General features: G+C 34.8%; 1 protein-coding gene across 2 annotated transcripts in view; it reads left to right on the top strand.

Moving 5' to 3' along the window:
* Positions 1-21,837, top strand: part of METTL15 (methyltransferase 15, mitochondrial 12S rRNA N4-cytidine) — a 172,747-nt gene that overhangs the window by 138,042 nt on the left and 12,868 nt on the right. The gene's annotated exons all lie outside the window — the stretch shown is intronic.

Raw genomic sequence — 21,837 nt, 5'->3', positions numbered from 1 at the left:
GTATGTGATGTATAGGTTATTCCACTTTGTGAATGCTAACTAAATCGGCCTGAGGGACTTATTGAAACATTTCATCTTTTCTGCTGTTTGCCACCATAAACCTTGTGAACCTAAGTCTAGCTCAGAGGAGCTTTATTATAGCCTTTCTGTTTGAAGCCAAAGTTGTCTTACAGCTGTGCTCCATGACGAAAGTTTTCTGAGGCAAAAATATAACTGCTATAGTTATTTAACAGAATCCCAGTGGTACATTCTTTGTCTTGTTGAACCTTCTAAAACCCTACATCATTTTTATTTATCAAATGTGTTAAGATTTCTTTTCAATGGTTCCTGTTAAGTTAGTTACGTAGTTAAAGACCTAGGAAAAAAGCTTATAGAAAGAACCTAATATTGGTTGCCTCTATCTTAATATTATCCTTAGTTAAGGGATAAAAGTTAATTAAAAGTTTATTCAGATCAAGATTTAAAAACCATACAGCAGTTGTTTTATGACATAACTTCAAGTATTGTATTCTACTTACTTATGCTAATAAAATATGAAAACTTGATTAAGTCTTCAACTTTTTAACTGCATACATCAAACCCCTTGAACCTTAGTATTGAGCAACTGCAGGCAAGAAATTGCAAAATTCTCATGAGTTATGTGAGAATAAAATATTTCACTGTATTTTTTTTAAAGAGTTTATACTGGCAGGCTAACATTAAATTCCCACTCCATACTGACTAACACGTTTCGACCATACCCTTTCTGTCATTCTTTAACTAGCTCTGTGTGTTGTTCTCTGTCTTCCGTATTGGAAAGAAGAGCAGTGAAAAGTCACATTTGTTTATTCACAAGAAAATCCAGAATTTTTTGGTGCTGAAAATGAGGACTTGGGGCTAGAGGGTATTCTAGAGATCATCCAGTCAAAAATCCTCATCTGATAACGAATGAAACTGAGACTCAAGAGAGTGTCAACAGTTTCTTCAAGGGTGCAGGCTAATTAATGTGTCAGTACTAACCTAGAATTTGGAGCCTCATGAATTTGAGGCATAATAGGGAATCTGCTTTTAAGAAAGTAACTTTTCTATCTCAAGTTCCTAACCTGCAAACTCGGGGAAATAACACTGTGACATTAGATAGAAATTACATGAAGATGTGGAATAGGAATAAGTTAAAGTATTTTTCAGGAAGATATGATATGAAATATATATTGGGGCTATGACAAGTCATACAGTAACAGTGATAATATTCATATATGTGTATGTAAAACCCCATTTTAGTAAATGCCAATAAAAAATTGAGTTCTCTATAACAAGTCCATTTTTATGGTGTATATCAGCCCATAACAAAACTTTATTTATCATGATATAGTTCTTTGAAAAAGGGAAAATAGAAACAATGAAATTAAGTTTTATGTTCATTTATTCAAAAAAAATTTTGGGGAGAGGCTGCTACATACCAGGCATTATACTGAGTTCTAAGGATGGAATAAGGAATGAATCAGATGGAGCCTCTGTGTTCAAGAAGCTTATAGACTAATAAGTGACTGAAAAACATGGTGTAATAAACCTATATTTATAGTGAAAACCTTCTTATTTATTGAGTCTGAAGTTTTGATTGTGTGGCCAATAAAAAATAAAGTTGATACAAGTGTAGAATTATAGAACAGTTCCACAAAGTCCATTCTTGCATAAATCACACCCATGGTATATCTTTTACAAGATCTGATTTTACTTTTATTAAAACAAAGTAGGAATTTCAAGTCATTTACCAAGCAGTCTGAATGAGCATATTTTCTAGATTTTCATTATTTTTCAGTCTTTTATAATTACCTCACCAACATCTAATTTGCATTATTTTTGTATGTGACTCACCCTTGTCAAATTTCCAAAGTCTCCAACCTAGTTTTCATGGAAAGAGCAGCTATCTTTCTTTTTGCATTAATATTTTACCAATTATATAATATTTGATTAAATCATATAATGGCAATAGGAAGTGGTCTGCGCTTTACAGTTCTTTTGGTGGGGATAGAACTGTATAGAATGCTAGAGAGTAGAATACTGTATGAAGATATTTTGTTTAACAGAGAAAGGGGTTAATCTGTCAAGTCCATTAAATAGAAGTCTCTTAAGAGGGTGCTTCAGAAAGGAAATGTGAGAAGCAATGGAGAGTCCAGGAAGGTTCCTATATTAGTTCCTTGGTTCTGCCATAGCTAAGTAGCACACCTGTGGTGGCTTAAAACAACAGAAAGGTATTTTCAGAGTTAAGAGGGCTAGATATCCAAAATCATGGTGTCAGTAGGACTCTAGGAAAGACTGCTTCCTTGATGATTCCTTGTGTTGATGGTTGGCAACTGTCCTTGATGTTCCTTGGCTTGTAGATGCATCACTAAGTCTCTGTAGTCAGAATAAAGTCCAAATTCCTTTACGTGGTTTGCAAAGCTCATCATGAACTGGCTTCTACACCTTCCTTTTCATTTTCATCTCTCTCGGTCCCCATAATAATCTCTGTTCCAGCCACACTAGAATTCTGTAGTCTTTCCAGCTCACCATAGTCACTCTCACTTGCAGGCCTTAAATAGTAACATGAACATAAAGTGCCCTACTCCTACCCTTTCCTGGAGCTAATGCCAGCTCATCATTTTGAGCTTGGTTGAAAGCTTGCTTCCTCCAGGAAGTTTTCCCCAGCCCTGCACAGACTGGTTGAGATACTCTTCTGCATGCTCCCACAGGCACTACATTCTCCTGTCATAGAACTTACACCATTTTTAGTGCTTGCTTACTCATTAACTTTTCTCTATAACTGTACTGTCCAGTACAGTTGTCACTAGCCACATGTGTGCCTTTAAAATGTGGCTTCTCCAAATGGGAAGATCCCATATGTGTAAAATACACATGAGATTTTGAGACTTAGTTTGAGAAAGGAATTGAATATATCTCAAAAATTTGCATATTCATTATATGTTGAAATGGTAGTATTTTCGATATGGCGTTAAATACAGTATTAAAATTATCTACTCCTGTTTCTTTTTACTTTTTAAAATGTTGCTTATAGACAATAGCATGTGGGTCATATTTTTCTTGGATAGCACTCCTTAGATGTTAAGCACTTTGAGGGCACTGCTGTGACTTTCTTATTCATAATCATGACTGTACCCACAGTGCTTATCACAGTTTCCTCCTTAGAGAGGCATTTGGTACCTACTTTTTCAAGGTTAATGTATAAAATAAATAAAATGCACATAAATTAGGGAGGTTCTGCTTTTATAAAGTGTGTATTCTGTGATATATCATCAATGTTAGTAAAAATGGTGTTCAGTATCATAAACCATGACTCTTCCATACCAATATGGTCTAATATCGACACTAAATTAGAAAAACACATTGACCTGTACTTCAGTTTATTCATCTTTAAGGTGAAGTGATATCTGTTCCTTCCTTATTCTTTAGGAATGCTGTGAAGAAAAATAATACTGATAAAGTATTTTTATTAATTAAAAATCTTTAACAATGGGAAACAATACATATAAAAACTTTCAAGCTCTTCAGGAAAAAGAAAATTTATATACTTAATGGCTGGGGTCCAGATTTTGCAGAATTAGTATATATTTGACTTGTGTAGCCTTAAAAACATGATTGATTCTAGACAGCTCTTTGAATAAAGAAACCTGATTTATTTCTGTCAACAAGCTGTCCATATTTATTTTAGAACTAATATGTACTCCATTGCTTTTTCCATTCTGTCAGTACATCGAGGAAATCATTTAATTTTTTTATTAAATTAAATTTAGTTTAATAAAAAGATACTAGTTTAAGTCTTGGTTTTACAATTCGCTTTCTATGTAAACTTGAGCAGAACCTCATCTTTCTCATCTTGAAATGGAGGGGAATAATATTTATAATGATCATCATTATTATTTTTGTTTACCAAACATAATCCTACTGATTATTTCTTTGCTTAAACTAATATTGAAATTCACTTGCAACTTCCAACCTCATGCCAAAATCAAAGAAATATACCAACCACTTTTCAGATCATTTGGATTTAGATTCAACTTCACAAAATAGTCAATCCATTAATAATCAAAATAATTACAGTAGGCTTATAATATCAATTTTGGAATGGGAAAAGGGAGATAGGAGAAGCTTCTTAGATATATTTGAGTCTTGTAGATTAAGTGTATAGACTTATTATTCTCTGACTAAAATTTTTCTGTAACCTTTATTCTGATTCATGAACTGGGTACATGGCTAGAGCTAATGAATGCTTGTTGAACAAATAAGTCAATAAAAAGATGTGTACTTTCCAAGCCAAAGTAAAATGAAAAAGGGTGGGAAAGTATAGGTTGCTATACTGACAATCACTTGTTTTCTGCCCATCGCATTAAAGAAGGGGAGACCTAAGTATGAAAGTCCTATGGATAAATTAAAGTTGCTTGAGAAATAAGTGAGATTCCTCGAGACATGGAATCAAAAATCTTCACATTCTATTTCTGGTTCTACCATTATTTGTTCTGTGAACTTGAGTAAGTCATTTACCTTCTTTGATCCTTATTTACTTATTTGGAAAATAGGAATAGCTAATTCCTGCTATGACCAATAAATGGGATGGTATATAGGAAAGTTATCTGAATTTTAAAGTGCAAATATATTTTATTTGTAAGCTTTTTGTTCTTCTCTTTATTCAGAACTGAGGTTTCCAAGACAGCAAACAAGTACATTACTCAGAGCCCTGAATGTGGTTTTCTATCTGCAAATACCTGTCCACAGCCAGACAGTGTGATCTGTGACAGGCTAATACCTTCATTCCAAGCTGTTCTTTCCTTTGGAAAGGAGAACACTAATCATTTTCTGCATTGGTACATGTAAGATGTATCCTTTCGCAGTAGCATTGGAGGCTAATGTCTCCATTTGTATCTGAAATCACTGTCTTTTTCCAGCAAAGTTTTGTTAATTTGGAGAGCAACCTTCAAAATAAAAAATCAAATCAAATAAAGTATTTATCAATAGTCATTGCTATCAAATTTTAGTGGAACATAAACCTTTTTGTTATGAAATTAATCAGACTAGATTGCCATCCCTTTATTGTTTAAGTAATATACAGGTTACCTCTTCCATCTTCTCCATAAAGCACTCTTCATATTAACATTGCTATGATTAAGAAATAAATGAAGATATCAGAGTTTGAAGACCCAAAGGAAAATGGTGTGGTCAAACCTGCTGTTGAATTTAGATGGCTTGTTAGTGAATCATAGTTATTGCCACTGCCTCTGATAATGCACTTATACTTCTGTCATTTTAATATTCTTGTTTGTTAGTATAGTATCTTCATGCCAACTAAATTATCAAATGAAATTTCCTAAATAAACTTACTTCTTATTTTGATAAGTAATCTTTCCAAGAGACTTTTTGTACAAGAAGTCCAACTCAGAAGAGAATTAAATGTAGGGGGCGGGGTGGGGGGAGAAAGAGAAAACCTGAAAATCTTTCTTCCTCCTTAAAAAATCTGGCTATTTTCAGTTTGAAGTACCAGGTGGGAATCTGGGAGTGCTTCAGTCCCCAGTGACTGTGGCCCAACCCTAATTTAATAATAGTAATAATAATGTAATAATAAATAATGTTAGCTAATACCCATTGAGTGAATCTTAGGCACTACCCCAAATTATTTTTATGTATTAACTCAATAAGCACAACAACCTTTGAGGCAGGTACTGTTTTTAACCCTGTTTTACAGATGAGGAAACTGAAGCACAAAGAAGCTAGGTAACTTGTCTCCTGTCAAGTGGAGCTGGAATTGAAAGCTAATAACCTCATTGTAGACCCTGTGCTCTTATTTACGACACCTCTCTGGATCCCTGTCTTATGATTAAGATATAGCATGAATTGTTGCTGGAGAATTCTGTCAGCCCCATCTTCCAGGATCTCACACACTCATGTGGGTGGACAGTTGTGCAAACAACTCACTGTACCATTCTGTGATGAGTGCTGTATATATTCGTGTCATGAACAAAAAACCCAAAGAAGGGAACAATTGATTTCAGTGTGGCAAAAGGGTTTGAGTTATTGAAGGGAGAGATTGGGGAGAGGTGATGGCTATTTATAGAAAAGTGCCTGGCACCCAGTAGAAACTCATTAATTGCAGAAGTGAAAAGATGAACGAAAAAAAAGTAAATAGAATTTCAGAGGGCTGAGGAGAATAGAAGACAGACAATTCAGGGTCCAATCCCAGGACCCAATACATTTATAAATGCCCAGAATTCCCCTATTATCTTGAGATCCTCTGTCCTAAATGTGACCGTGAGTTGGGTCAGATTCTTAGTATAATTAGTAATTCAGCATAACCAAGTACTCTAGGTCTTTCTGATTCCAGCTGAATTTCAAACTGCATCTATGGAACAAAAGAAGGGAAATACATCCATTACTCCATTTTTCATTATTTTATGCATTACTTGTACACTCCTGCAAGTGAAAACTAGTGATCTGGCATTCTATGTTCTGCACATCAGCCATTTTTGACATTGGTGTTAACTTTGTAAAGATTTGTATAAATAGCCTTTGCTATTTTGTCCTCTGATTTGAAAAAAGAAGAAGGAGAAAGAAGAATAGAAACAAACAAAAAAAATTATTTGTTTCTATAACTAGTTATTCAGAAGTTTTAAGAATTTAGTGGTCGATATTTATAAGAGCTCTCCATTTGAGAATCAAGATCAAGCAGTCTTACATATCAATGGCCCTGCCATCTCATTTTTTAGATTGATGTGATTCAGATCTTGTCTAGATGGTAGATATAACAACATGGGTTTACTTCACCCAAAAAAAGTACTGAGAGGATCAACAGTGTGCAGCACTGTTCCTAAAAGTAGCAGTTTCAGACATTGACTATTATTTTTGTATGTTGAGAATGTTCTTTGAAGAAAGCATCTGTTTTCATTTTCAAAGTATAAAATGCTCAAATCATGCCAAAAGAATGTCAGAGGAAGAGAAACCCAAGTGTTACTCAGTTGTCAAAGATTAAATATTATTTTTCTGGGACTGGGAGCAAGGAATAATGAACGAAAGAGTGGTTTTACTGTCCAAACTTAAATTATAACTAAAAATTGGGAATGATATTTCCAAATTAATTTGTATCATTATGCTGAGTTGAAAAATTATAGAATTTCTAGAAAAGATATTCCTCAGAATTTAAAAAAGGGACTCTATATTAACTTTTTGTCTTATCTTTCCCTTCTCTATTTTCGTCAAGAATATTAGCAGTTTCACTATTTCCCAAATGTTTTAACTTATTTATCCCTGTAATCTTTATGTTGCTATATATTGCCTCACATATTTTTAATCAGTTGGTATCACTTACAGTGTATTATAAACTGGAGAGCAGATAATCAGCTTTACATTTGTTTCATGTAATAACATATAGTACACAGTAAGCAATAGCATATATTTTCTAGTTTCCTATATTTTTCTAATGTAAAATTACTCATTTAGTGACTTGCCTATCAGCTGGACTGTGAACTCTGAGAGCAAGGATTAGATATATCTTCTTCATTGCTACATCCTTAAGATCTGATACAGAATTTGGCTTATAAAAGATGTTCAATTAATATTTCTTGAACAAATAAGTGAATATCACTTCATAATTGTGTGGTTTAGAAAACAGGGAGGCAAGAGACAACTAATGAAGAAAATCTTACAACCAACTAGTTTCTTCAGCAGACAGGCACTTTCTTTGTTAGGTAGACTCAGACCTCCAATAATAAGAGAAACTATTTGTAATGTCTTTCCTGTTCTTTGAAGGGTAAATCAGGTTCAATATGTTATGCAATACTAGGTTAGCCTTCTTTATATTTTCAATTTCTTCATTAGTAAAGCAGGGAATTTGACCCAACATTGAGATGAGACACCTATTTCACACACTCATTACATATTTGTTTAATCATCAAGTATTTATTGAGTCCATTTTGTGCTATGCACTAATGAAGGCACATAAGTGATTAAGACAAAAGCTTTCATCTCAGAATTAAAAAGAGATTTGTACTAGTTAGATAGTAGTCTTCACAGTTAGTGCATGTTTTGCATATTATCAACATGTTTACTCCCTCCACCCCCATTCTTAGCTTAAAATTCCCACTTCTGCTGGTGAGGCTCAGTGCATTGAGTGCCGGCCTGCAAACCAAAAGGTCACTGGTTCTATTCCCAGTCAGCGTACATGCCTGGGTTGAGAGCTAGACCTCCAGTTCGGGGCATAAAAGAGTCAACCAATTGATATTTCACTCTCTCTCTTTCTCCCACCCTTCCCCTTTAATGAAATCTTTAAGAAAAATTCCCACTTCTTTTTTGGTTCATTTTCCTTCTTACCCAAGTACATATTTTGAGATATACTCATTGAGGCTCCCTAAGTGATACTTTCTTATACTTTGTCTAAATGTGTCTTTGTTATGACCCCACTTTTGAATGATAATTTAGTTGGGTATAGAATCAAGATGTTCATACTTATTTTCACTCAGCACTTTGAAGGTATTATGTCATTATCTCTTGATATCTGTATGGTTGATGAAAAGTCTAATTGTCATTACTTTACAGTAATTGTCATTACTTTTTCTTTCTCTGGTTATCCTTCATATTTTTCTGTCATTGATGTTTAATTGTGATGTGCATGGTTGTAACTATTTTTATTGGTCATTAATGAAACAGAATGAGCTTCCTTAATATTTCTTCATTCCTGGAAATATCAGAAATTATTTCTTTCCATATTTACTTTCCCCCATTCTCTTGAGTCCTGTTCAAGTTATTCATCATTTCTCTCATATTTCTCATGTCTTTGTATCTCTGTGTTACAATCTAAGTAAGATCCTTTTCTTGTTCACTAGGTCTCTCTTGAGATATATCTGCCTGGCTGGTGTGGCTCAGTGGATTGAGCATCAGCTTGCAAACCAAAGAGTCGCTGGTTTGATTCCCAATCAGGACACATGTCTGGGTTGTGGACCAGGTCCCCAGTTGGGGGCGTGTGAGAGGCAACCACACATTGATGTTTCTCACTCTCTCTCTCACTCCCTTTCCCTCTCTCTAAAAATTAAAAAGAAAGGATATACCTAATCTGTTTAACCCATTTGTTTAATTTCTAATGTATTAGTCATTTCTTAAAATTCTATTTTTTTTAAATATCCTTGTTTTTATTCTTTCTTTATAGTCTGTTGATTATTTTGAATTTATTTTAAATGTAGCAAATATAGTTATTTCATATTTGTGCTTATTCTGTTATCTCATTTTTCTTAGTTATTTCATCTGTTGATTGTATATATACACACAAATGTATGTAGTGAGCACATCTTCAGGGGGTTTTACACACACACATATCCTTTGGAAACCCTACCTGTGGTTTAATGCTTGCTTCTTTTCTTCCCTTCCTTTTTCCTACCAAATTATCTGCCAACCAAGCAAAGAGTGTCATGTCAGACACTTTTAGGTTACAAAGTCAAAGACACATTTTGGCAAACTGAAGTAATTAAAGGTTATTATTAGCTATACATGATAATAAGAAGGAATTATTATAAAGCTATTAATGTTAATAGGACAGACAGTTATTTAAGCTACAGAGCCAGGTCTCTGAGACAGTGGAACGCAACTGAAGGGTTCCTCGAGATATCATACAGTGTCGGAGATAAACTATCTTGTTTCAGGAAACACTGTTGGCTCTTTGCTTTAGTACATTGCCATTATTTGGGCTTGGCTACCCTCTATCTCTACCTTCTACAATTAACCTTTTTCCTGGGGTTACTAAGTTACTGTTTTCTCAGGTATTTTATTGTTTTTACTGTCCCATGAAGTCTACTTATATATGCTTTTACTTTTTGTTTTAGTTTCTGCTTCTTTTGTCAATTGCTTCAGTCTCTCTCCCTCCTTTCTTACTGCCCCACCTTTCTCTCTCTCTCTCTCTCTCTCTCTCTGCCGGCCAGGAAGTCCAGCTCCCTGAGATGAAAAATCTAATGTATGCTATAATTATCCTTAGCCTTTCCTTCTTTGGCAGAGCTTTACACTTACTCCATCTAAAATGACTGTCATTGGATTGTAGGGATTTACATAGTAATAGCATGGTGACCAAAGCATAAGGAACTGTCTAGGACAGTTCCACTCATTTTAATAGATTCTTCCTTAGGGTTGCAATTATTTAAATAATGCTTCAAAGAAGATGTAGTTCTTAAAAGTGGCTATAACTAGTAGTAAGTTATTTTTTTCTTTAAAAAAAAAATCCATCTACCTCTGTAAACAAAATGAGCCCTATACTTTATCTCTTTTTAAGTAAACTACTATCTTAATTTGAGTGGGTTTTGCTCCATTTCTTAATATTCAGTCAATCCCCCAAGACATCACAGCTTTATTAAGTGCATCGGTTACTGGTTCAGACACTTGTGATGACTCTCTGTTACTGAGGTGTTTGATCCTAGGCATCTAAGCTGGCTATCTTTGGGTCCATCTCTGGCCTGAGTCATTTATTCTTTTCATATGTCTCCGTCATCATTCTCCTGTATTTCTGCCTAACTTTTCTGTCCTTTTCCCCCAAGCGTGCCTTGTACTTCCCTTGCTTATGGCTTTGACTGTACTATATTTTCTACCCGGAAAAAAGAAAATTCTCCTCTCATCTCCACTGGTTGAAAACATCTCCACCCTTAAGGCCCAGCTTAAATGCCACTTTATGTTTTTCATGATTTCTTCCCTGATCTCTCAAGTTGGGGACCGTCTCTGTTTCAAACTGCCATAGTAGTCTTTCCATCTTTTATATTCCCCGTGGCAGTGAGACATGGCAGGAGGAATACTGTATAGGCTTTAGAGTCAGATAAAGCTACCTTCAAATCCCATTTTTGCTATTTAATGGTTGTGTGGCATTAGCAAGTTGTTAAATCTCTGCACGCCTCAGTGGGAGAGACAGGCAATAAACAAATAATTATTCAAATAATAATTATAAATTGTGTAAATGTTATAAAGAAAAAGTCAGGGTAAATGAAAGAGTGTAGTAGAGGAACCGAGCCTGGTCAGGCATTTGGGGGAGGCCTCCCTGAAGAAGTTGCCTTTACACGAAGCCTAAGAACAAGCCAAGTGACAAATCTAGAAGAATTTTTAAGACAAAGAATAAAAAAGGCCCTGGGACCCTTCAGTATCTTATTTTGTCACTAATATTTTCTTTTCTTCTCATCTCTTAGGTATTACTCCACTCGTCCTGACTTTTTAAACAATAATTTCATGTCTCATGCCATGATTTGTGTCCTATTAAAAAGTTTTATTGTCATTGCCCTACCTGTTTCAACTATGTGACATTTTATAGCATAATCTTGATAGTTGCTAGCATCAATTTAGTACGTCTATCAATCTATAACACTCTAGTAGTTGACTAACCTTTTCTGCTAAAACATTTCAATATTAATAAACCAGGATAAGCACTGCTCTTTTGATTCTGAATTTTTTTGATTCTTTACTTTTGATGACTTCCCTTTTTCTACTTCTCTTGCTTTTTAGCAAAAATGTTTAAAAGATATGTGTGTGTGTACATATCTGTTACAAATGTATATGTGATATATACTATACAACCATCACATTCAAAATGACTGAGATAGCAGAGCAACGAAATCTGCATCAAATTTTGCATTAACCTTAAAACATTCCTTTGAGGAAACTATTCAGATGATTCAGAAGGCTGCAGCTATGGGCAACTGGTGACTGGCAGCTTCATCACAACAATGCGCCTGCTCATGCAGATTTTTGGTGAAACATCAAAGCACACAGGTGATTCAGCCCCCCGACAGCCCAGATTTGACACCCTACGACTTCTGGCGTTTTCCAAAACTAAAATCACCTCTGAAAGAAAAGAGATTTCAGACCATTGATGAGATTCAGGAAAATATGATGGGGCAGCTGATGGCAACTGGGAGACCTGTGTAAGGTCCCAAGGTGCCTAATTTGAAGGGGACTGAGGCATCATTGTCTTGTGGACAATGTTTCTTGCATTTTTGTATCTTATTTAATAAATGTCTCTATTCATATTACATGACTGGATACCTTCTGGACAGACCTCATATATCCCTGTTATATGTTCAAGAAGTCTAAATAGTAGCATATTGGACATCTAAAAAATAATTCTAAAATGAGGCAGAATGTTTTGCCTTTCCCATTATCTTTTAACCTCTCCCCTTTCCCCCAAGCTCTATCATAGTTACATTGTAAAATATACTTACAGAGTTATATTTATAAAATTCAAATATCATAATATCACACCTCTTCCTAAAGTCCCTAATAGGTTCCCTGACAAAATTTAAACTCTTTTAACATGAAAATTAAGGCCCTCATATTCTGCCTTCTGCCTGACTTTTTAACCTAATTTCTCCACCGCCCTTCATCCCACTGCAGGCTTTGTCTACACCAAACTGCTCACTATTTCCGTTCCTGAAACTCACTTGCTGCCCTCTCACTTCCATCCGTGTTTGTATTATCTTCCTCTGCAGGATGTATTCTTTCTCGCCTTTTCTCCTCCACCCTGACCCCCCAAGAGCTCTCCATGTCTTTCAAGTCTAGCATCATATATCGTTACTTTGGATCCTTTCTGAACTTTCGTTTTTGCCATCTTTCTAAAGTTACTCACTTTTTCAATATGAGTTCATAGATCTAATGAACTTTTGCTTCATTACACCTTGCCTACCTTATAAACGGTGAGTTCTTCTAGAATAGACCGACCATGTTCCTGAATAGCCTCAGTACCTGTCTCTTAGGGAGTGTGTTAAAGGGGTCAACACATTGGGCTAGAGAAAGCGAGAACTGTTAAGTCAGATTTGACCTGCCTTTGTCATTTAGCAGCTCTGTACATTTGGGCTTTTTTTTTATTTTTTTTTTTTAACCTCTGTGAATCTTTGTTTCTTTAGTTGCAAAATCTGAATGATAATAACTACCTCACAGGATTCTCGGATAGCTAAATCAGAAAATGTATCTTAAATGTCCAATAGAGACCAATCTTTAGTAAATATGTATTTATTTTTAACTTTGGTTGAATAAACACATAAAAATGAGTAAATGAACAGGTGACTGAGTGAATGAATGTATTTGAGTGACTAGAACAAATGCTGTAAACCTTTTTATAATGGATTCTTCAGGAAAGACTTTCAGTATAAGCAGCATCTGTCCTGCTCTCTGAAGGGTGGTTAAGATGTCAGCAGACAGAGATGTAGCAGTCAAGGACCTGGGACCTGAAGCTTGGGAAGCGATGTGAGAAAGGGCCAAGACTGGGAAAAGCACCCCTTTTTTGTTGAAAACATTATTCCCTGCTGTTCCTTTTTCTTCATCACATTAAGGAATCCTTAAGACGGACGGCTGCCAGCTCATTCAAGGTGCATCAGCATCTCATTAGCCAGGGACAAGTTAGCCCTCATGCAATAAACTGTAAGCTTGGGTTTTGGAAATAAAATGAGGGTTGTTATAATAATAATATAAATTATTATTGTTGAAGGGAAATTTATGTTGTGCGTTATTATTCTATGAACTGTTTTAGAAGCAGCATGCATCACTGTAATTTTTCCATAAAAAAATGTTAATGTTTATGCAGAGTCCACTAGAAAGGATTGATCTAGACTCCGGTGTGCTACAGGTACCTGTCTCAGAATTTGAAGCTGAAAATGATAATCTAGCAGGGAGGATTTATAAGTTGTTGACTTCATCTCTGTACTCTTCAGGTGCAAAATGGACTTTGATGACAGACTGAAATCATTACGCCAGTGTGCTGTAATGCTACACAGCTTACGCATCTTTCTTTATTGGTCTTTTTTTTTTTCTTTTTACTTCCTCATTACTTTGCATTAGTAGTCAGGGTTCATGTCTCTGCATTTTATTGTGTCACTGAGTAATGGAAAAAGAAATTAGTTTTGGAATTATACAAAAACTCAGGTCTCAATTTCAGCCCTGCTCTTTACTAGCTGTTTAAACTTGGACAGGTTACATACTCATTATAATTCTAAGATACGGATAATGGTTCCTAACTTATAAGATTGCTGTGATGACCAGAAATTACATTTTTGAACTACCTATCTTAGTGGTATGTGGGTGCTAGGCTCTTGATAGAAGCTAATCAAATGAAAGATTCGCCTTAGATACAATAGAATCTGCTACATAATACATGCAAAAAGTGATTGAAATTCATGATTATAGAGAAGATGTGAGACTTTCTTTATTATAAAAGCATTTCATTTATGTCATACAACATTGTTAAGAATGCACAAGGGGCAGAGAACTGCAAAGGGTGAAAAATTGGGACAACTGTAATAGAATAATTTTAAAAAGCATTCAGAGAAAACCTAAAAAACCTGTAATACTGGTTTACCACCATAACAGAAATATTATAGTTTTGCATATTCCCTTTATCTTTTTTTCTCTATTCTCACATTTTTTCAGTTGAAATGTTTGAATGTATATAATTTTTTATTTTTTCACTTGATATTTTATCATATTACTTAATTTTTATGTCAGTATACTACATATTGGTAAGAACTATGATAATTTATTTAATCATATTCTCATTATTAGGTTTTTGGCTTACTTGTAGCGGGGGCTATTATTAACAGCCATATAATACATATTTTTGTGCATGTTTAGGGATTTTGAGGAGGATGTTGTACTACATTTCTAGGCTAAATTTCCTGAGTTTAATGACACATATATATATATATTCCTTTAAGCTTTTGAACTGTTTTTTTTTTTTTTTAATGGATACACATACTTTTAGAAACCATAAACTTTATCCAAAGCACTGCTTATAAAGCAACTGAGGAGGATAAAACATGCAGAAAAATAAAAGATGGGGGGAGGGCAGGTCAGTATTAGAATCGGATGTGCTAGAAAAAGGGAAATATTTATAACCTACAATTTAGTTAAAACCTATATGCTATTGACCCTTGGAGAAATTGGTCATCTATTCTTTAATTCAATTAGATAACCTACTAGTCTTTCAACTAGCTTGTTCTGAGAAAAATGATAACACACAATCTTTGCCTTCTGGAAGTAAAACACCATCCCTGCCTTCTGGAAGCTTCTATTTCAGTGGAAGAGAAAATTTTTTTAAATCATTGTACTATAGTTGGGAAGTGTTCCAGTGTGTAGGTTAACCTTGCTGCAGGAAGGCAGGCAACTTTACCTTGAAGCATGCAGATTAATTATGAGTGTATGCTGACCTCACAAAAAAAGGAGAAGCATTGTTAAATACCTTTTTTTTGTTATGGTCTCCCAACTCTGGGAAGTGTAAACAGCCCAGCTCTGAGCGTAGTACAGCAAGCCTTGTACACTATTCCTAAAGGTTCAAATAAAGTATCTTATTATGGGTCATAAATGTACTAGAACCTTTTTACTTAGAATTCTGCTTTGTGTTCAAAATATCTAGCAAATAGGCCTCAATCTCTCCTTAAAGATTCCATAATTAAATGTAATATTGTCCACTAAATAGGTAATAGGAATCATGATTCAGTTTAGGATATCTCATATATATATGCTAGGCATTTTAACACAGATAGTATAGAATTAATTTTATTGAAAATGATGTATGAAAAATATCAATTCTTTCATTTAATTCTGAGTCATGTTTCTTATTTCATCTCAGCAGGTAATGTTCCTTGTTACCTTTTCTGCTCAAGCCTATAACTTGATTTTTGTCCCTCATGTAGGAGGATTTGTAAGCCTCAGTCCCCCATAGTGAGATCATGTTGTCATCAGACTTATCCTGGTAGGAGTTGGGGATTAGATGAGACTCTAAGAAGTTTAAAAAGAACCTCACCGAGTAAAGCCAATTTTATCCATAACGATTCAAGCTCACAGATTTTAATTAACAGCTTGAAATTTTTAATATTACTTGAATTTCAGATTGGTGAGAATTGAACACCATATTAAAGGATCCCAGGCAAAAGGACACGAGTTGCGTCACAGAGACTTATTAAATGTGATGGAAATTCAGCAGACGAATGCCGGCAAACAGGTGCAAGAGCTGAATTAATTTTTAAACCCTACCACTCACGGGGAATTGCAATGCATCACGTTGACAGCCACAGCACGTTGCTAATTTCATTCACAAGCTTAAAAATCTCAATACATTTGAACATGTGAATGTACTAAATTTTAAAAAGTGTAAGTAACATAAGGGTGTCCCAGAACTAAATATGATAATTTCTCTCTGGTACTTCAAGTCATTTGTCTAGCCAGAAGCATGGTATTTTTTATGAATGAAATTTATCTTACCACTTCCACATATAAATTATGTTCTATTATTATATATAATGCAGACTGTTACTAAGCAAGGTTTTCTCTTACTTTTAATATGAAATCCCTCGTGAGTCAGAAGAATACTGAGTACTCACTGATATGGTTTCCAGCTACTGCTGTCATGCACGAAGGGGGTCCTCAGTCTATGCTTCTGATGGTGCTAAGTGGTGGTGATAGTCCTGGAGTCAATGAAAAATACAACAAAACACAACTTAATAAATGCAGAGGAAACCACTAAAGATCATATGCCATATTCGGAAAATTCATCACACTTGATGTTTTAACCGGGAGTTTACCTACTTTGGAATCCCTGGTGTATTTGAGAATTTGATAGAAGCCCTAGAATATCTCCACATAAGACTGCACCTTCATACAAAATCTTACAAAGATTTCAGGGAGTTCATGAATTTACACATTCAGAATACTGCTTATGGTGCATCTTGATATTTGTCTGAAACAGGGAGAGTATCTTTTATTTAGTGGATTTTCCCCATTGCCATCTACAGGGCACCAGGTCCTAGACCAGGGAGTGGGGATAAAGGAAAATAAAAGGTTGATGGACCTTTTACAGCCTGCTAGCAGTTCACAGACAAATAGTGTGTAGGGGGTATGTAGTTTGATGGAAATTGTACAAGAAGATCTTTGCAAAAGCTTCCTGGAGAAGATGGCACCTTAGTGAGTATTAAGGATGAGTAGATAGAAACTCTAAGTAGAGAGGAACATTCTAGACTTGAGAGTGAGAGCAAGGAGCACCTCCCTGTCATTGTTAAAACTGTGTGTTTACAAGAAATGCATAATAACAAATGTATGGAAAATCCTTCAGTCTTCTCTCGACATCTCTCAAGAAGCTTTAAAGGAAAAATAAAAGGAGCTGGGTTTAATTTCCCAAGATTTTAGCCATCTGAGCTCCTTAGTTCTAATTGTACTCAAGCTTGTCCCCTCATTTTGCTTAGTTGGAGAATATTAAACCCTCATTTTTAGAACATAAAAACAACTATAAAGGGCCTCCTTCTTATCAAGTGAGTCAGAAAAAGCCCAGTATATACTACATTGGATGAGTTTAGATTTTTAATCAAAAACATGGTAATCAGTACTTGCCCAGAAGTCTTTTGATAATGGCACCAGTAGCAACTGTTTCTTTTTTTAAATCCACTATCAGGAAAACTGATGAAAAAGAGAAACAAATGCACAGTCTAATAACCTGAGCTAACAATACGTTATTTTCAATAGAATGAAAAGAACAAAAGCCAAAGGTATTCATTACCGTTCCCAGGGTAAGAGACCAGGGCAGTTGCCGCCTTCACCAGATGTGCAGTCTCTAGGCCTGACAATACACATCTCCCCAAGGGAAATGTGGAGAGAAAGCCAAACTCTTGCAACTTGATGCAAAGTGATTTGGGTTCCGTTACAACATCTCTCAGTAAAAGGCTATTCAGGCTTAGAGTAAAGATTCCACACTCATTTTCTCCCAGAAAATGAGATTGTTATATAAAACACCAGACGTGGAATCAGAGCTTCTGGAAATCACTCTAAACCATGTGATTTCATCTTAACTTCCTTAAGTTCTAATCAGGAAAAAGGAGATGATATGGTTTGGTGAACATACCATCTTAAAATTGTTGCCTTGTTTCAGGCACACTTAAAAGGCAAGAAAACACAATAACATCCTTAAGAAACTGAACAATTACAAACTCCTTAATAAAATAAATTTGTTTGTTTCTTTTTAAATCAACTAATACTGATCTGGACTCTCAGGGTGTGTTTCTTGGATGAACTAGCTAGATAAGTTATGCCTTTCTTCTAGGAAAGTTAAATTCACTCCATATTACAAAAAAGGGGTAGACTTCATGTTAAAAAAAAAAAGCTGAGTTTCTATTTGACTCCTGTGAACCTGGGAAGAGACACTGAACCCCTCAGTTTTTCACCTGTAAATGGAAATAAGTATATTTACTTCTTACCTCTCAGAATTACTATAGGGATTTAATGACACAATTAAGATACATGGAAAGTGATTAACACAAAACCTGCTTTCACTATTTTTCCAAGTGTGTAAACCAGAACAACAACAAAAAATCTATGGAATGGATAGTTGTTATTAAAAATTGTTTCTTTTTCAAAAAGTTTAGGAATGCTAGGTAAACAAAGTTAAACAGCTCCCTTCGGAGCTTTACTATGTTAATGGGCATCATGGATCTCCAGAAGATGAGCGTAGTGCACTGCCTTTCTTAAACTTACCTGATAACAGACACATTGGGGTTTGGTTGTGGATGGAGGGCACTATTGTTCACAGGGTCTCTGTTTCCCAGAACAACAGTTTGCAAATGTTATCTATATGCAGGTCAAAGATTTCTCTCTCTCTCTTTTTTTTTTTTTAGCTTTCTTAATAGTGTGTAGAATCCTTCTTTGTAGCCTTTTCCCCAGTATTTACGTATCATTCTCCTCACTGGGTTTGAATTTCTTGAGGGCAAGAACTCCATCTTCATAAACATTTTAATCCCCAGCGTTTAGCACATTGTGTGTAATAAAGACTGGCTAAATGAATGAATTATGTATTATTTTTCAGGATGTAATTACTGAATTTTACCAAGTATTGTTGGCGTCAGTTTTTATCCAAACAATTTCTAGTAGTCTCAGATTATGCTTATTTAACAAGTGAACTAAAAATAGTGGGTGTTTGGAGCTCTAGAAACAACGAGCATGGTTTAAAATGACTCAAAAATACATTTTATCATTGTGGAGCTATGCTTATGAAAGAAAACCTGTGCAGAAAGGTGCTCCCTGAAAACTGTAACAAATGAATAAGAAGAGAATAGAGAGAAAAAATGTGCTTAAAATGCCAGCATACAAGTTGTATCCTTAGATGGCAACAGAAATCTAGAAGTCTATTTATGAAAATAATCTTCTGGCCAGGTTAATGAAATCTGGACAGTTTAAGTTAATGACATTATGGATTTTACAATTCATTTTTTCTATCCTCACCCAAAAACATTTTTTATTACTTTTTTTCCCTTTTTTAAAATTGTTCTTTTACAGTTGTCCAAATTTTCCCCCGTTGCTCTCCCCTGCCCCACCCACCCCCTCACTCCCACCATCAGCCCCCACCCCATGTCCATGTCCATGAGTCATTTATACATGTTCCTTGACTAGACCTATCCCCTTCTTTTTTAGAGAGAAAGGGAGAGAGAGAGAGGGAGAAGCCATAGATGGGAGAGAGAAGCATGGATCAGTTGCCTCTCATTCTTGTGCAGCCTGGGGATCGAACCCATAACCCACTATGTATTCTGACTGGGAATGGAACTCGCAACCTTTCGATTATGGGATGATGCTCCAACCAATTGAGCCACACTCGCCAGGGCAGCTCTTAAAATTTATACGATGGCTTATTAAATAGTGAAGTTCACTTAAAAAACTTCATTCCTGTGCCATGCTAAATCTTTATACTTTTAAGGCCTAAATACTACTTTATAAACTTAAAATTGCACCATTAATTTGTACATAGGGAAAGTTTTATATTTCATTTTGAATGCTGAGGTATTTTAGTCCAACACCTGCATTCAGTAAGCATTAATTGCTCGGGTGCTTTAGTGTTTTTCAAGGGCCTTCTGTCCCACCTACTCTATTAGTCCAGGATGAAATGATAACTACCTTGGCCTTAACCTTCAAATTAACATATGAAATCCCCCATCACCTATCATTTTACAACTGAGAATAGTAAGTAAATAAGTATGTGAGTGACATTCTTAAAGTGACTACTTTATGCCAAGTATATGCTAGGTGTTACTATACATTTTCTTTATTTGATCTTCAGGGTAATCCTGTGAGAAGAGTTGTCTCATCCAGTGGAGAGACAAATTCAGAAGTGTTATTGCCCCACATTAAACAACCATTAAAAAGAGTACAAGATTTGACCAATAAACCTAGTTTCTTCTTTCTAAAGTTCAATCAATGCCATTTCTTTTACACGATATCGTCTTAATATTAAGTATTGTCATTTCTTATGTTCTTCCATAGAGATGATTAATATATATGTATAAGCAGTACATACAAATAGCCTGACCATGACTTCAATGAAGATAACTTCTAAACTTTAATAAAGAACATGTAAAATAGAAAAGAGAATACTATGTTCACTGGATGGTTTTTGTATTATGATAGTATAAGTTTTATCCAAATCACTTTAGAAAGTTACTGCAATTCTGATCAAAATATTTATAATTACATATGTTATTGTTTCTAATTTTAATTTGGAGTGATAAATGTATAAGATACCCAAGAAAAGTTGAAAAGAAAGATAATGACGGGAAAGGAACTTAACCCCACCAAATGTAATGAAAAAATCAAAAGAAAAAATCACCTGGGTATTGGCAGAAAAATAGAAAAATACGTCAGTGAAGCACAACTGAGAATCCAGAAGCAGATCTGTTTGCACTTTAAAATGTAGTATATGATCAAAGTGATATTTCAAACGAGTAGGGAAAGAATGTAATGTTAAATAAATAGGACAATTGGATATATAGTTTTTAAAAAATGAAGTTAGATCCCTACCTCCTACCTCACTAAAAATAAATTTGCCAATGGATTTAAATGTAAGAAGTAAAACAAGAAATATACTAGGAAAACACAGAGTTGATCATCTGTAGTCTTAGAGTGGGGAAAGCCTTTCTAAACTTGATAAAATCTAAAAAACATGAAAAAAGTCTATATAGAAATGTTTAATTCCCGTTGGCAGAAAAACTCTACAAAGTGAAAAGACAGTCACGATCCAGGAAAAATGTTTGCATCAACATGAGAGACACCGGGTTAATCTCTTTATTTTATATGTAATGCCTCTAAATCAATAAAGAAAAGGCAACATCACATTAAGAATATGGACAAAGGGTTTGTTCAAGCAATTCATAGCTGAAATCAAATGGTCATTAGTTTTGAAAAGATGCCTAATTCTGTTAATTGAGAAAGGAACATAAATTAAAATAACTGTAAGCTATTATTTGTCTCCTATTAGACTAGTGAAGGTTAAAAAGAGTGATAGTTTCTAGTACTAGTGAGGATGTGAGGAGATGGACTCATATACTATTGATGGAAGTAAATTGGTATAATCTATTTAGAAAGTAACTTTGGAAATATTGATCCAGATTTAAATGGACATAAATAGCCTTTGACCTAACAATTCTTAATCCTGCTATCACCGATTCACATACAGTTACTAATATCTTTCACAGATTGTGACTGTCTTTTTACTTTGTCAAGTTTTTCAGCCATGCAGAACTTTAAACATGTGCAGTTCACACATTTACTGCAGTGCTTTTTGTGATAGCAAAAAATTTTTTTAAATATCCGAAATGTCCCTGCTGTGTTGTCAGTATGAGCTCCACCAGAGTAGAGACTGCCTCTGTCTTAATTACCGTTGTATTTCGTTAGCTGGTACTGTGCTTGACACTACAAGCATTTGTTAAATAAACAAACAGAATGACTTATAATGCATCTATACAACTGAAATAATTTTTTAAAGTAAGCTGAGTAAACAAAGCAAGTTGCAGATCACTATGTAGATCATTTCCTTCTCACAAAATATACATACATATG

This window comes from Furipterus horrens, unplaced genomic scaffold (assembly GCF_987537825.1).
Source record: "Furipterus horrens unplaced genomic scaffold, mFurHor1.1.pri manual_scaffold_2, whole genome shotgun sequence".
NCBI lineage: Eukaryota > Metazoa > Chordata > Mammalia > Chiroptera > Furipteridae > Furipterus > Furipterus horrens.
The sequence above is the reverse complement of the archived record's forward strand: the minus strand, read 5'-3'. Positions and strand labels throughout refer to the sequence as shown.